The 17,272-nt window shown below is 44.8% G+C and overlaps 1 pseudogene; it reads right to left on the bottom strand.

Moving 5' to 3' along the window:
• Positions 1-16,395: 16,395 nt before the first annotated feature.
• LOC112437415 (tricarboxylate transport protein, mitochondrial-like) lies at positions 16,396-17,048 on the bottom strand (annotated as a pseudogene).
• Between the last annotated feature and the right edge of the window lie 224 nt (positions 17,049-17,272).

Raw genomic sequence — 17,272 nt, forward strand, 5'->3', positions numbered from 1 at the left:
GTTATTGGGGTACAGATGGTATTTGGTTACATGAGTAAGTTTTTTAGTGGTGATTTGTGAGATTCTGGTGCACCCATCACCAAGTAGTATACACTGCACCATGTTTATGGTCTTTTATTTCTTGCCTCCCTCCCACTCTTACCCCCAAGTCCCCAAAGTCCATTGTATCATTCTTGTGCCCAATTTTTTTTTAATTATACTTTAAGTTTTAGGGTACATGTGCACATTGTGCAGGTTAGTTACATATGTATACATGTGCCATGCTGGTGCGCTGCATCCACTAACTCGTCATCTAGCATTAGGTATATCTCCCAATGCTATCCCTCCCCCCTCCCCACTCCCCACCACAGTCCCCAGAGTGTGATATTCCCCTTCCTGTGTCCATGTGATCTCATTGTTCAATTCCCACCTATGAGTGAGAATATGCGGTGTTTGGTTTTTTGTTCTTGCGATAGTTTACTGAGAATGATGATTTCCAATTTCATCCATGTCCCTACAAAGGACATGAACTCATCATTTTTTATGGCTGCATAGTATTCCATGGTGTATATGTGCCACATTTTCTTAATCCAGTCTATCATTGTTGGACATTTGGGTTGGTTCCAAGTCTTTGCTATTGTGAATAGTGCCGCAATAAACATATGTGTGCATGTGTCTTTATAGCAGCATGATTTATAGTCCTTTGGGTATATACCCAGTAATGGGATGGCTGGATCAAATGGTATTTCTAGTTCTAGATCCCTGAGGAATCGCCACACTGACTTCCACAATGGTTGAACTAGTTTACAGTCCAACCAACAGTGTAAAAGTGTTCCTATTTCTCCACATCCTCTCCAGCACCTGTTGTTTCCTGACTTTTTAATGATTGCCATTCTAACTGGTGTGAGATGATATCTCATAGTGGTTTTGATTTGCATTTCTCTGATGGCCAGTGATGATGAGCATTTTTCATGTGTTTTTTGGCTGCATAAATGTCTTCTTTTGAGAAGTGTCTGTTCATGTCCTTCGCCCACTTTTTGATGGGGTTGTTTGTTTTTTTCTTGTAAATTTGTTTGAGTTCATTGTAGATTCTGGATATTAGCCGTTTGTCAGATGAGTAGGTTGCGAAAATTTTCTCCCATTTTGTAGGTTGCCTGTTCACTCTGATGGTAGTTTCTTTTGCTGTGCAGAAGCTCTTTAGTTTAATGAGATCCCATTTGTCAATTTTGGCTTTTGTTGCCATTGCTTTTGGTGTTTTGGACATGAAGTCCTTGCCCACGCCTATGTCCTGAATGGTAATGCCTAGGTTTTCTTCTAGGGTTTTTATGGTTTTAGGTCTAACGTTTAAATCTTTAATCCACCTTGAATTGATTTTTGTATAAGGTGTAAGGAAGGGATCCAGTTTCAGCTTTCTACATATGGCTAGCCAGTTTTCCCAGCACCATTTATTAAATAGGGAATCCTTTCCCCATTGCTTGTTTTTCTCAGGTTTGTCAAAGATCAGATAGTTGTAGGTAAGCGGCGTTATTTCTGAGGGCTCTGTTCTGTTCCATTGATCTATATCTCTGTTTTGGTACCAGTACCATGCTGTTTTGGTTACTGTAGCCTTGTAGTATAGTTTGAAGTCAGGTAGTGTGATGCCTCCAGCTTTGTTCTTTTGGCTTAGGATTGACTTGGCGATGCGGGCTCTTTTTTGGTTCCATATGAACTTTAAAGTAGTTTTTTCCAATTCTGTGAAGAAAGTCATTGGTAGCTTGATGGGGATGGCATTGAATCTGTAAATTACCTCGGGCAGTATGGCCATTTTCACGATATTGATTCTTCCTACCCATGAGCAAGGAATGTTCTTCCATTTGTTTGTATCCTCTTTTATTTCCTTGAGCAGTGGTTTGTAGTTCTCCTTGAAGAGGTCCTTCCCATCCCTTGTAAGTTGGATTCCTGGGTATTTTATTCTCTTTGAAGCAATTGTGAATGGGAGTTCATTCATGATTTGGCTCTCTGTTTGTCTGTTGTTGGTGTATAGGAATGCTTGTGATTTTTGTACATTGATTTTGTATCCTGAGACTTTGCTGAAGTTGCTTATCAGCTTAAGGAGATTTTGGGCTGAGACGATGGGGTTTTCTAGATAAACAATCATGTCATCTGCAAACAGGGACAATTTGACTTCCTCTTTTCCTAATTGAATACCCTTTATTTCCTTCTCCTGCCTGATTGCCCTGGCCAGAACTTCCAACACTATGTTGAATAGGAGCGGTGAGAGAGGGCATCCCTGTCTTGTGCCAGTTTTCAAAGGGAATGCTTCCAGTTTTTGCCCATTCAGTATGATATTGGCTGTGGGTTTGTCATAGATAGCTCTTATTATTTTGAAATACGTCCCATCAATACCTAATTTATTGAGAGTTTTTAGCATGAAGGGTTGTTGAATTTTGTCAAAGGCTTTTTCTGCATCTATTGAGATAATCATGTGGTTTTTGTCTTTGGCTCTGTTTATATGCTGGATTACATTTATTGATTTGCGTATATTGAACCAGCCTTGCATCCCAGGGATGAAGCCCACTTGATCATGGTGGATAAGCTTTTTGATGTGCTGCTGGATTCGGTTTGCCAGTAGTTTATTGAGGATTTTTGCATCAATGTTCATCAAGGATATTGGTCTAAAATTCTCTTTTTTGGTTGTGTCTCTGCCCGGCTTTGGTATCAGAATGATGCTGGCCTCATAAAATGAGTTAGGGAGGATTCCCTCTTTTTCTATTCATTGGAATAGTTTCAGAAGGAATGGTACCAGTTCCTCCTTGTACCTCTCGTAGAATTCGGCTGTGAATCCATCTGGTCCTGGACTCTTTTTGGTTGGTAAACCATTGATTATTGCCACAATTTCAGCTCCTGTTATTGGTCTATTCAGAGATTCAACTTCTTCCTGGTTTAGTCTTGGGAGAGTGTATGTCTCGAGGAATGTATCCATTTCTTCTAGATTTTCTAGTTTATTTGCGTAGAGGTGTTTGTAGTATTCTCTGATGGTAGTTTGTATTTCTGTGGGATCAGTGGTGATATCCCCTTTATCATTTTTTATTGTGTGTATTTGATTCTTCTCTCTTTTTTTGTTTATTAGTCTTGCTAGCAGTCTATCAATTTTGTTGATCCTTTCAAAAAACCAGCTCCTGGATTCATTGATTTTTTGAAGGGTTGTTTGTGACTCTATTTCCTTCAGTTCTGCTCTGATTTTAGTTATTTCTTGCCTTCTGCTAGCTTTTGAATGTGTTTGCTCTTGCTTTTCTAGTTCTTTTAATTGTGATGTTAGGGTGTCAATTTTGGATCTTTCCTGCTTTCTCTTGTGGGCATTTAGTGCTATAAATTTCCCTCTACACACTGCTTTGAATGCGTCCCAGAGATTCTGGTATGTTGTGTCTTTGTTCTCGTTGGTTTCAAAGAACATCTTTATTTCTGCCTTCATTTCGTTATGTACCCAGTAGTCATTCAGGAGCAGGTTGTTCAGTTTCCATGTAGTTGAGCGGCTTTGAGTGAGATTCTGAATCCTGAGTTCTAGTTTGATTGCACTGTGGCCTGAGAGATAGTTTCTTATAATTTCTGTTCGTTTACATTTGCTGAGGAGAGCTTTACTTCCAAGTATGTGGTCAATTTTGGAATAGGTGTGGTGTGGTGCTGAAAAAAATGTATATTCTGTTGATTTGGGGTGGAGAGTTCTGTAGATGTCTATTAGGTCCGCTTGGTGCAGAGCTGAGTTCAATTCCTGGGTATCCTTGTTGACTTTCTGTCTCGTTGATCTGTCTAATGTTGACAGTGGGGTGTTAAAGTCTCCCATTATTAATGTGTGGGAGTCTAAGTCTCTTTGTAGGTCACTCAGGACTTGCTTTATGAATCTGGGTGCTCCTATATTGGGTGCATATATATTTAGGATAGTTAGCTCCTCTTGTTGAATTGATCCCTTTACCATTATGTAATGGCCTTCTTTGTCTCTTTTGATCTTTGTTGGTTTAAAGTCTGTTTTATCAGAGACTAGGATTGCAACCCCTGCCTTTTTTTGTTTTCCATTTGCTTGGTAGATCTTCCTCCATCCTTTTATTTTGAGCCTATGTGTGTCTCTGCACGTGAGATGGGTTTCCTGAATACAGCACACTGATGGGTCTTGACTCTTTATCCAACTTGCCAGTCTGTGTCTTTTAATTGGAGAATTTAGTCCATTTACATTTAAAGTTAATATTGTTATGTGTGAATTTGATCCTGTCATTATGATGTTAGCTGGTTATTTTGCTCGTTAGTTGATGCAGTTTCTTCCTAGTCTCGATGGTCTTCACATTTTGGCATGATTTTGCAGCGGCTGGTACCGGTTGTTCCTTTCCATGTTTAGCGCTTCCTTCAGGAGCTCTTTTAGGGCAGGCCTGGTGGTGACAAAATCGGTCAGCATTTGCTTGTCTGTAAAGTATTTTATTTCTCCTTCACTTATGAAGCTTAGTTTGGCTGGATATGAAATTCTGGGTTGAAAATTCTTTTCTTTAAGAATGTTGAATATTGGCCCCCACTCTCTTCTGGCTTGTAGGGTTTCTGCCGAGAGATCCGCTGTTAGTCTGATGGGCTTCCCTTTGTGGGTAACCCGACCTTTCTCTCTGGCTGCCCTTAACATTTTTTCCTTCATTTCAACTTTGGTGAATCTGACAATTATGTGTCTTGGAGTTGCTCTTCTCGAGGAGTATCTTTGTGGCGTTCTCTGTATTTCCTGAATCTGAACGTTGGCCTGCCTTGCTAGATTGGGGAATTTCTCCTGGATAATATCCTGCAGAGTGTTTTCCAACTTGGTTCCATTCTCCGCATCACTTTCAGGTACACCAATCAGACGTAGATTTGGTCTTTTCACATAGTCCCATATTTCTTGGAGGCTTTGCTCATTTCTTTTTATTCTTTTTTCTCTAAACTTCCCTTCTCGCTTCATTTCATTCGTTTCATCTTCCATCGCTGATACCCTTTCTTCCAGTTGATCGCATCGGCTCCTGAGGCTTCTGCATTCTTCACGTAGTTCTCGAGCCTTGGTTTTCAGCTCCATCAGCTCCTTTAAGCACTTCTCTGTATTGGTTATTCTAGTTATACATTCTTCTAAATTTTTTTCAAAGTTTTCAACTTCTTTGCCTTTGGTTTGAATGTCCTCCCGTAGCTCAGAGTAATTTGATCGTCTGAAGCCTTCTTCTCTCAGCTCGTCAAAATCATTCTCCATCCAGCTTTGTTCCGTTGCTGGTGAGGAACTGCGTTCCTTTGGAGGAGGAGAGGCACTCTGCGTTTTAGAGTTTCCAGTTTTTCTGTTCTGTTTTTTCCCCATCTTTGTGGTTTTATCTACTTTTGGTCTTTGATGATGGTGATGTACAGATGGGTTTTCGGTGTGGATGTCCTTTCTGTTTGTTAGTTTTCCTTCTAACAGACAGGACCCTCAGCTGCAGGTCTGTTGGAATACCCTGCCGTGTGAGGTGTCAGTGTGCCCCTGCTGGGGGGTGCCTCCCAGTTAGGCTGCTCGGGGGTCAGGGGTCAGGGACCCACTTGAGGAGGCAGTCTGCCCGTTCTCAGATCTCCAGCTGCGTGCTGGGAGAACCACTGCTCTCTTCAAAGCTGTCAGACAGGGACATTTAAGTCTGCAGAGGTTACTGCTATCTTTTTCTCTTGTGCCCAATTTTAAAGTGTCCTGAAGTATAATTCTCCTCTTGATTTGTTCAACCCTTTGGAAATGTAGAATCCATTCTTTGAGCCGTTTGGGCTCACAGGTGGCCCAAACACAGGTGGAGACAGGTTGTACTTTGCCAATCTCTGGCTGAAATGGAACTCAGAGGAGGGGAGAGGTTTAGCCAAGCCCAGCATCCTCCCAGTGTGGTTTCACCCCAGGAGGAATCGCTGTCAGCACCCACCTCCCCATCCTTCATTTTGGCTTCAGGAATACTTCAGGGGGAGAGCAAGGGAGCAGAACAGACCTCAGCTACAAGAAGGAAGATGATGCAGGTTCAGGCAGTCATGTGGATGGATCTCACTCAACAGTTTCCAGCAACCACCTGTGTGCCTCTGCCCCTGGGGATGTGATCCCACCCCAGCTTCTCTGCCCTCAGGTAGAAGCAGCCAGGGTCTTCACCTGCTCTGTTGCTCCAGCTCTGCTGTGCTCCCCTGGTTATTCTAACAGCTTCCTCCCAACAGCCTGCATTATCCTCTGTGAGACAGAGATCCCAGGCCCTCTGCAGGCAGAAGCCCACCACCAGTCTGCCCTGTGGGCCCACCTGGGCCTCCTCACCCCACTGGCCTTTGAGACCCAACTAGCAAGACCTGGTGTCCTATTTGTACTTTGCTCTTTTCTTCAGTGTGTTTTTTCTGTAACCAACTGCTGTGTGGAATTTCCATCTAAGATGCAGGGTGCAGAGCCTTGCCCATACCGGAAAGCCCCACCCCAGGCACTGCCAGGTCTGGTCAATCCTGTGCTCAGCTTAATGGAAAGGCTCCTAGAGCATGCACTGCTGAGTGAGCTCCATCTACATGCCTGCCTGGCCCTGTATCTCCTTCCTTCTTGTTGCTAAGGCCTGTTCTGATCCCTCACTCTCCACCTGAGCTGCTCCTGAAGCCAAGATGAAGGATGGGAAATGGGGTGCTGAGAGGGACCCCTCCTGGGTAAATCTCTGCTGTGAGGAGGTTAGATTTGCCCCACCCCATCTTTCCCTGCTCTGAGCTCCATTTTTGCCAAAGGTCAGAAAAATGCAACCTGTCCCCACCTGTTCTTTTATGGCCCATGAGTCAAGAATGAATTTTACATTTCCAAACGTTCAAACAAATCAAAAGAAGAATCATACTTCATGACCTTTGAAATCAACATTTTTCATGTCCATCAGTGAAGTTTTATGGGCGTGCAGCCATGTCCGTTCATTCTCAGGCTATCTGTGACAGATTCTGTCATGCTATAGTGACAGAGTTGAGCCCCTAGAACAGAAGTAGGTTGGCAAAATGAAAAATGTTGAACTCTGACCCTGATTTGGGGGTTGTGTGGTGGAAACCTAGGCTCTTGGTCACATCCTTCTTCTCTCAGGGTCTGCTATGGCCTTTGCTGGTGTGTGTGTAATGTGGGAATGCCCACTGTGCCTCCCATGGGTGGGGGGGTCAAGGGCTGGTGTGCCAGGTTTCGGGGTACCTTCCTCATGTGTCGTATCTCACCCAAAGAGGTCCCAAGCCTGGTCGAAACCAGCAGGAACAGCTGGTCTTTCACTGCAGGGACAACATGGAGCTCAGCTCCCTCCCATCTGGAGGTAGTTTTGTGAGGCCCACTGTCTGGGTCAAGGATGGCTCAGGGGTGGTGTACTAAACTGCAGGCTGGAAGGGCCCCAGCTACTGCAGTGCTGATCACCATCCCTGAGGGTGCCAGGGCCAACAGCTGTTGGCAGCTGCTCGCCCACTTACACTGTGCCCCTTCAGTGTGTGCGTGACAGGTGTTTGCCTACCAAGGCCACTAAGTTCCCTGAGTTGGTACATGGCCCAGGGGTGGCTAGGGGGTCTCAGGAGGTATGGCTGCAGCATCCCTGCCCTAGGGTATTGCTGTTTGTTGGTAGAGATAAGGGCATCCCTGGGAAGTGCTGTGTGAATGAGGGGCCCCAGCCCAGCCCATGAGAGGCACCTGGGGTTCTCTGGGGGCAGGTCAGGGTCTGAGCCCTGGGAGGGAAAGATGCACATTCCAGCTGAGAAGCAGCAGGCTCTTAGATATGGGCCATCATGGGGCCACTGCCCACCCCCCACCCTCTCCTGCATTGTAGGTGCTGCAACCTTGGGAGGTGAGAAAGATTGAAGAATGAGGCTGAAGACTCAGGTGAGATCAGCTTCCAGCACACAGGCTAGACAGGGATGGGCCTGCTTTTCACCACCAAGCTCTGTCCTCAACAGGCAGGGGAGGGACAAATGCCTGGTGGACAATCTCCTTCAGGTCACACCAAAAGTCCGGGTCCCAACAGGATGGAATAGAGGCCAGGCTATCAAAATGATTCTAGATTCCTGGCCTGGGCTCTGGGTGGCAGGCTGGGAGTGACGGAGGGGCACCCATACTGCAGGTGGAGAGACTGAGGCCCAGGACTATGGGGGATCCAGGAGCAGTGAGGAGGCGAGGGCTGGACTCTGGGAACTTTGGTGCTAGCCCTTGGAGAGGTGGGCTACTGTAGATGTGAGGACAGCAGGGCATGTGGCTCAGGTGGCTGCCAGGGAACAAGTGGTTCCAGGGTTGAGGGCACCCAGAGGTGAATGCTCCGGCCCAGTGGGAGCAGAGGGCAGCTGTAAAAGCAATGTCTACAGCATTTCCTGCAGAGGGACTGTGGGTTTGAGAGAGCTGTCAGTGGGACAATGTTGGGGTGTTTTGGCCTCCAGCAGTGGCAGGTGGATGTTGCCCAGCTGTGGAGGGCTGGTCAGAGAGATGGGGCTTCTAGTTTTGGAGGACCAAGAGACAGATGTGCTTGTGCAGACAAAGGTCTTTGTGGAATGAATATGGGGAAATTTACAACTTAGGGACTGATGCTATGTGGGCTGAGACCCTGAGCCCACACAGGAGAGCAGGAAAGGAGGTGAGGAGGACTCAGCTAGGGGGATGGAGATGGGGGACTCCAGGGCAGCAGGTCCCAGGAGAGGAGCATACCCGGGAGGGAATCAGAAATTTTGGCCTCAACTGAGCCCTCAAACCCTGCCTGGACCACACTCTCCAGTGACCTCACCCTGAGTTTCTGCTTGCCCCTGCCCACCTGACCATCCTAGGCAGGTGTTAGGTGTTTCTCCCATTGTGGACTTGAGTTTGAGGGTTACCAGGCCACATTTCAGAAGGCACCATCTGGCAGTGGGCAGCATCGAATCACTGTGGTCTCCTTGTCTCAGAAAACAACCCTTTCCACAGCCTGACAGGTTGTCTCTATCACCCAGGGGTCTCTGTCTCCCATCCCAGGATGCTCAGGAGGGCAGCCCAGAGCCCTGGGAGCTGGCTCTTCCCAGTGTTTGCCACACTGTTCTCACCTGTGCCTCAATGTCCTCCTCCATGTGATGGGCATGTCCCTGTGGGTGGATGGCAGTGAGGCCAACTTGGAGAGGGGAATGCCTCCCTTTTCTTTCCTGGGCTTCTGGCGCCTCCCTCCTGGGGGATGATACGCCAGCCTCCCCAGGAGTCCCAGCAGGAAGGCAGACCCCAAGAAGGAACATGAGTTGAGCTGTGAGGAAGTGGTTAGTGGCAGCCCTGGACACCAGGAGGGAAAGAGGTGGGGCCTCAAGGATGCCATCCTCATTCACCTGGTGCCTGCCAGGCCCTGGAGCTCTTCGGAGAGTGGGGTAGGGTCTCAGATCCTAGTGGACTGATACCTCTTGGCTGCCTCTGAGGCTCCCAGCTCTGCAGGCAGCTGGCTTTCCCCTCCTAGCAAACTGCTTCCAAGGCCTGTCCTGCCTCATCCATTCAGCTGAGCTTACCACTGGGTCCTGGGCCTGCCCCAGTGTATTTTCCTGGGTGGGATGGAGCTCCCTAGGGAGATACCTCTATGTCCAGAAGCTTCCCAGGCCAGGAGGGAGCACATTGACCCTCTTAGCAGGAGCAACCACTTGGGGGAAGCAGGTTGGGAGAGGTGAGGATACATGGTCTAGCTTTGAGAATGCTCAGAATTGAGGAAGGGCCATGCTGCAAAAAGCTAAATATGAACCAGATGTCCCCCAACAGGTGGATCAATAAACTGTGATGTAGCCACAGAATCGAATCCTACTTTTCAACAAAATGGAACTATTGCTTCACACCACAAAACTGATGAATCTTAAGTTTATTTCTATAAACGAAGGAAGTCAGATCCAAAAGGCTACATATTATATGTTTCTATATATTTATATGATATTGTAGAAAAAGAAAATTATAAAGATCAAAAGCGATTAGTGGATGCCAAAGAATGGGATGAGGGGAGGTGTTGGCTAAGAAGGGGCAGCATGAGAGAATCGGGGGATAATGAAACAGTTCTGTGTGGTACTGTGAAGGTGGATGTTACTCTAAACAGTTGACAAATCACATTGAACTGTAGACCACAAAGAGTAAATGTCCTTGATGCAAATTGAAAAAATAACCAGAAAGTTGGGACATTTAGATGAAATGCAGTAGGTGATAAATGAGTTTAACCGTACTACAAATGTATGGCCTAAACCTATTGAAGATGGTGGGGATGAAAATTCTTGACCTGAGTCACTTTGGAAAACAGTGTTTTGATTGAATGCTGTAATTCTCAAAAGCTGTACACCAACACTGTATTCTAGTTGGGTTTTTTTTCCTGTAAAGCTATGGATTAGCAATTTTGAAACTACTTTATATATTAGTGTATATATTTATATATGATTGATTATTAGTGCCTGTTCCTCACTCTAGTTGAAAAAAGTTGAAAATAAAAAGGGTATACTATAATGAACCCTGTCATGCTGATCTGGAGCTGGAAATATCAGAATAAACATTTCTATTGCAATATATCCATCCAGAGAGAGAGAGAGAGAAGGAGATATGTGTGCACATCTTAGTTTATGTTTATACATACGTTTCCAAACCCTGTCTGCTAATAGGGCCCAGAAACAGTGACATTTCAGTATCAATGAGCACACCTAACTTTCGGATCTTGATTTCTAAATACTGTTCTTCAGTAAAAAGAACCAGGGCTACTTGTAACAGTGGATAATTCTAGGGCAGGAGATAGAAAATACAAGTTGAGCCTAGAGTATCTTATACAGCCAGAAACTCAAAAAGTGCTTTAAAAACATACAAGAGAGCATGTCAAAAGGAGCTACCCTGTAAGACCTCCCAATGGCCCAAGGTGGAACAATGTGAGCAGCAAAATAAACAATGATAGCATTAAATTATAACCAAAGAATAAAATACATATCCACACATCCATACCAATATAGAAAAGATGAAATAAATAAGGAAAGAAGGAAGAAGTGAGGGAATGAGGAGGGGAAGAAGAAAGAAAATCTTTACAGAATTCCAAGTACTGTATCTACCAATGTAGATGAATAATTCAAAACAGAAAATCACTCCTAGAACACCCCAGTAATAACGAATGTAGGCAAAAGTTGCTAACGAGTTTTTAAATTGTGGGTAAAATTTAAAGGAGAAAAAATGTATTTTCATAGCCCCAAAGTGTTGGCTTCCAAATATTTTTAAAATATTATTTTCTCTTAATTTTTTAAAAGACCTATAATTACTTAAGGCAAAAAATTAACAGTGTATTATGAGATTTGTAGTGTTTCAATGTAAAATTTACAAGAGCAGCACAAAGGATAGAAGGAGGAAAATGGAACTGTTATGTAGGAAAGTCTTTATATTTTACATGTATTAAAATGTATTAACTCTAAGTAGATTGTGATATGTTAAAAATGCATATTGTAATCTCTGGACCAATCACTAAAAAAATGCAAAGCAGTGTCACTTAAATGCTGATACAGAAATTAAATTACATATAAAAAGTATTGTACAAGAATGTGTATAGACCTTTTAGTCATAATAACCCAAAGCAGAAAGTAACCTAAATGTTTTTCAACAGAAAATGGATGAGCAAAGTGTAGAGCATTCATACAACCAAGTACTACTCATCAATACAAAGGAACAAACTACTGACGCACACAGCCTGGATGATTCTCACGAACCTGCTAAGTGAGACAAGCTGCACATAAATAATACATATTGTATAATTTCAGACAAAATGAACCTATAATTTAAAAAAATCAACAAAGAAATAAACTCTGGGGGCCAAAAAAAATTGCCCAGAGAGGAGCATGAGAGAATTTTTTGGAGATGGTAAAAATTCTATTCTTAAAAGTTATGAATGTTATATTATATATTTGTCTGTCAAAGTCATACATTTAAGATTCATGCCTTTCAATGTACATATGACCTCACAAAGAAAAATAGAAAAATAATAAAGTAGGAGTGAGCTAGGTTGAAGTATAGATAAAACAAAATGGCACATGATTAGTAGTTGTTGAGGTTGGGTGATGGGTCTGTTATACGATTTTGTATCTGTTGTACATGTTTAAAATTTTCTGTAATAAAATATTTTGTATAAAAATACAAAGTTACTGTACAATGTAGGCTATTAAAAGCTTAGCTGCCATTGGAGGGAGGGAGGGAGGAAAAGAGTAATTGCCAGGGCATGAGTGATGCTGGTTCTCTTTCTTGGCTACACAAAAGTGTATTTGCTCTGCAATAATTCATCGAGCTTTGCATGAATACTTTGTGAATGTATTTTTGTATGCCTGTTGTAAATCACAAAGTGATGAAAATATTACATATTTTCACATAAAATCCAACCCAAAATCTCAGAATAACAACAGTATTTTGTTTTGGTTAAAGTCAGACATGTTCTCTCATGACATTATTAGATGAGTTTGAATATTCAGAAGTCTATTCATGCCCTAATTATCAAGTGAAACAAGGTCTTTTTATTTTTACCTAAATTTGAAAAGTGGCATAGTGTTAATTTTTTTAATGCAACACTTTTTTCCAGGAAATTTCTCTCCTCACAGTGATGCTTACTGAGGCCAGCGCATCTAGGCCCTGCATATAATATGTGCTCAGTACATGCAGAACTGGGTTATGTTAGGAACAAAATGAGTCATAGATAGTGGTTACGGATAACAGCCAGTTGCGGCAGAAGTATATGCAAATGTACTTGATCTTTCTTTAATGAGAGATGCTCTTTGTTGTTTCAGGTGATGATCTGGTTTGTGAAAAGTTCAGTGCCTTTATTTCCCCATTCATCCAGGAGGGGACAAAGCTGGGCAGAGCTGAACCACCAAGTTCATCTATGAATACCCCAATGACGAGCACAGACACTAGCCCTGTTGGGGATGGCTGAGAGAGTTCCTGGTGAGGCTGCAGAGGGGAATGGAAATATATCAGCTACACATCTTAAACCAAGCTTGTCCAGCCCGTGGCCCACAAGGTGCATGTGGCCTAGTATGGCTTTGAATGTGTCCCAAAACAAATTCATAAACTTTCTTAAAACATTACGTAATTTTTTCTGCGATTTTTTTTTTTTAGCTCATCAGCTGTTGTTAGTGTATTTTATGTGTGGCCCAAGGCAATTCTTTCAACCTGGCCCAGGGAAACCAAAAGACTGGTCACCCTGTACAGAAAAAAAAAAATGTGATCTGCTTCCTTATCAAACTTCTGTTCTAGGGCTTAAGACTCTCCATTCAGACAGACGCTGTCATCTTTCTCCAGACCACAGTGTACCCGAGAGCCACAGAAAACTTCTGTTCCACTCTTCTCCATAGGAGCGGCTATGGGGCAGAACCTATTAACTCAGCCCAATACAGACATTTTTGTGGTTCACCTGATCTTCCAGGCAGGGATGTTGCTGCTTTCTTTAGAGAGGCCAGGCTTTGCCTTTTGCCACATATAGGTGAGTGCCGTCTGTGGTGGTGTCAGTTGGTAGGGTCAGCCTAGCCACAGACCCTGAGGTGAGTGATAAGGTGCCAGGAGTGGTGGACTGGGCTAGGCAGTCTCCCAATCTTCAGGCTTCTCGATGGTTCTCTATACAGCATGAATGAGTCCTGGAGGTCCTTGACCTGAACTGGGCCAGTGAACTTGTCCTCAGGTCTTCAGGGTGCATGTGTTGACTGTGACATGGAGGAGCAGGCTGGTCCCTAGGTCACCAGCAGAACTCTCAGGCAGGGCCAAGCAGAGCACTCAGATGGTGGGAGCTCAAGGACAGATCATAGGCCTGTGAGGGCTGGGCTCGCAGAAAGGCCCCAGGCCACAGCTAAAATCATCATATGGAAGGAGGGCAGCTGTGCTGCTGGCCTGTTCCAGGGAAGGCAGGGCTCCCTCAGGGGGAGCAGTGGAGGCAGGCAGATGCCGGGCACATTGTCCACCCACATTTTTCTCCCACAGGAGCAGCAGCAATATCCTTCATTGGGGTGTGTGGCAGTGCCTGGTCACCCATTGCCTGCCTGGCCCAGCAGTGGCCGTGGCAGTGGCAGCAGTGGTGATGACAGTGGGGGCCCCAGGACAGAATGCAGACCTCCGCAAGGCTGTAATCTCAGAAGACCACTGGGCAGCAGCCAAAATTCCAGGGTGCAGGCAGAGCAGCTGTGCTCCAGGGCTGTCACTGGTGAGCCTTGCCCCACTCCCTTGGTGGGTGCAGTGAAGAGTGACAGCTGTGGGCATGTGGCCCACTCGAACATCCTCCGTGCAGAGCCAGCCATGGATTTCACTGCTAGGTGCACAGAGGTGCCCAGGCTCCATGCTTCCTTGCAAGCCTGGTGGCAGCAGTGGTAGATAATATCTATAATTCAGATAGTTTTGTGGTAGAAAAAAAAAACTGACCTGTTTATTAGCAATTACTCTAATACAATTAAACATAATGTTCCTTATGGCCATCTGCTAAAATATCATTATTGTAAAATATTTTAAAATTTTGTTTTATCACGTAATTATTCAAACAGTTCTTAAGTATTAGAGATATATTAAAATATCTTCAAATTTAAAAAAATAAAAATATGGCCGGGCGCAGTGGCTCACGCCTGTAACGCCAGCACTTTAGGAGACCAAGGCGGGCGGATCATGAGGTTAGGAGTTCAAGACCATCTGGCCAACATAGTGAAACCCCGTCTCTACTAAAAATACAAAAAATTAGCCGGGTGTGGTGGCTAATATCCCCATATCCGCTACAGTGGACCAAGCTAAAATTATCATTCAGTTCTTACCCTTATCATGTCATATGTATTACATGTAGAGATGTTTGTATATTACTACATATAATATTTTATCAAGAATTTATTATGTTTTTCTGTGAGTGTATTAGTTCCACCAGTTATTCCACCCTTACTTGAAGACAGAAACTGAATGTTGTTCGCTTTTTGAAGTTTTAATAAATGGGGTTAGATAGTATGCATATTTTTAATCTGGTTGAATTTATGCAACATAATATTTGTGATGTTTATCCATCTCATTGCATGTACATATAATTTGTTCATTATTCAGCAATAATACATTTGGTAATATGATATAAAAATAAAAATGTCTGAAGCTATAGTTATTCTTTAACTTTTTTTTTTTTTTTTTTTTGATGAGGACTGAGACCAGACAATGCACCTGAGCAATGTTACTGAAGAAAATGAGCTCACTCATTACCAAATTTAGGACCCAGCTGCTGCTACTCTACTTTTCCAGGAATTAGGTAAGTTCAGATTTTGCTTTGGTGACTCTCATTTCTACCAATCCCAGAGCCTAGTGTCTTACTTCTACAGGTGACATGACAGTAATAAATCCAGAGGGAAATGAAATGATAGCATTTATTCTTTATACCCATGTCTCAGGGACAAAAATTCATATACACAGAATGACTCCAAGACAAACCTTGGTATCTGTTTCTTAGCTTCATTACTGATGAGTACTCAAGTCTCAGGTGGAAAGTTGGAGGAGGCAGAATTTTATCAATGAGGTCTATAATTTTTGCATGATTTTGCTCTTGTGTCTCACTGAATTATAACTAACTGGTAGGTGTTTCTACATACCATATATTATGAACACATAAACATATTTGTAAGAAAATGTGTGATTTTTTAAATGTTATACTCTAATTGCAGTTTTACTCGACTATTTCTCATTTTACAACAAATTGTTCACTTATGACATTTTTTATCTTGACACTAAATATGAACTAATTTATAATGATTTAATCATATTTTAATTTTAATTTAATTTAATTTAATTTTTATTTGTTTGAGACAAAGTTTCGCACTGTCACCTGGGCCGGAGTGCAAATGGCACAATCTCGGCTCACTGTAACCTCTGCCTCCCAGGTTCAAGAGATTCTCCTGCCTCAGCCTCCCCAGTAGCTGGGACTACAGGCACCTGCCACCACACCCAGCCAATTTTTTGTATTTTTAGTAGAGACGGGGTTTCGCTATGTTGGCCAGACTGGTCTCAAACTCCTAACAACAGGATTAGGTTTATTCTGCCTTGGCAGGGTGGTCCTGGGAGTCGTAGGTGCCACCCTGTCCTGGGCTAAGGGAGGCCCAGAGGGCCAGTTAAGGCCAATGGTAGGCGAAGGTGGGGGTGCAGCCCCTTGAATGAGGTGAAAACAGGCCAAGGCCAGGAGGCAGCTGTGGTAGGCTGGGGCAGGGTGGAAGGCACTGGACTGGGACCCGGTCAGACCTACAAAGCCAAGGACCCAGGCCACATGAGTACCCCCGGCAGGCGAGGCACAGTGTCAGATGACACAGAACATGAAACACAGGCCCAGGCTCACAGTAAGCACATGGACAAGTGGGCGCAGATTCACAGGCCAGATGAACAGCCAGCCATGGCTGGGCCAGACCTGTGGACACAGTGGTGGCTTCACACACAGACCACAGGGAAGACATGGCACTATGTGACACAGTGACTTGACGCCGCAATGCACAGAGCAGGCCGCAGAGCTCAAGGGACGTGGGAAGGGGCCTTTTGGCCCTTCTGCCCTGGAATCCTGTGAGACAGGGGTGGCAGCCACTCTGGAGGTGCCTGGAGTGTCCCCTCGCAGCCCCTCTGGGCTTAGTCCTTCTTCCACACTTTGTTGAGCGGCTTCACCACCTCATTGTAGATGATAAATGCTATGGCCACATCCAGGCAGACTCCGTCAGTGACTGGTGCGGGACAGTGCCCTTGTGAAGGCCTTGAGCCCCTCGGGATCCCGTCCAGAGGGGTGTTTCCGAAGACGCTGGCTGTGCCTGCAATGGCTCAGAAGACCCCAGTGATCAGCGGGTTCATGGGCTTATCTCTTCGGTACCAGTTGCTGCAGGGAGGTCAGGACAAAGAAACAATGGCCTGGTTCCAGCCCTGCTTCAGCCCGGCGGCCCTGAGGCCCTGGTAAGTCCCCTCAGCCCTTGTTCCCACACAATCTCCCTAACCCCGAAGAATTATCTGTTCTTGGGTTTGGGGAGGTCCGGTAGTGGATGAACTTCACTTTGATGGTCTCCATGGGACGTACGACCACCATGGCCTCGGCCACGCCGGTGTCTAGGCCTCACAGCAGCCCGCGCCTGCTGTTCAGCAGTCCCTGGGCATTCCACATCTGGGTGCAGAGGAACTCCAACTTCCCGAACCTGACTCTGCCTCGGGGATGGAGCCGCAGAGCAGGGAGCTGAGGCCGGCCGCGGTTCAGGCCCAGGACGCCGTGGCTGTGACTGTGCCCCACAGGCCCCCATGCCGGGTGCCCGGTGGGGGCGAGCGCTCGTTGGTCCTCACATGCTCGGTGGGAAACGGAATACAGGTGTGGATGCTGCCGTCCAGGCCACC

This window comes from Pan paniscus, chromosome 18 (assembly GCF_029289425.2).
Source record: "Pan paniscus chromosome 18, NHGRI_mPanPan1-v2.0_pri, whole genome shotgun sequence".
NCBI lineage: Eukaryota > Metazoa > Chordata > Mammalia > Primates > Hominidae > Pan > Pan paniscus.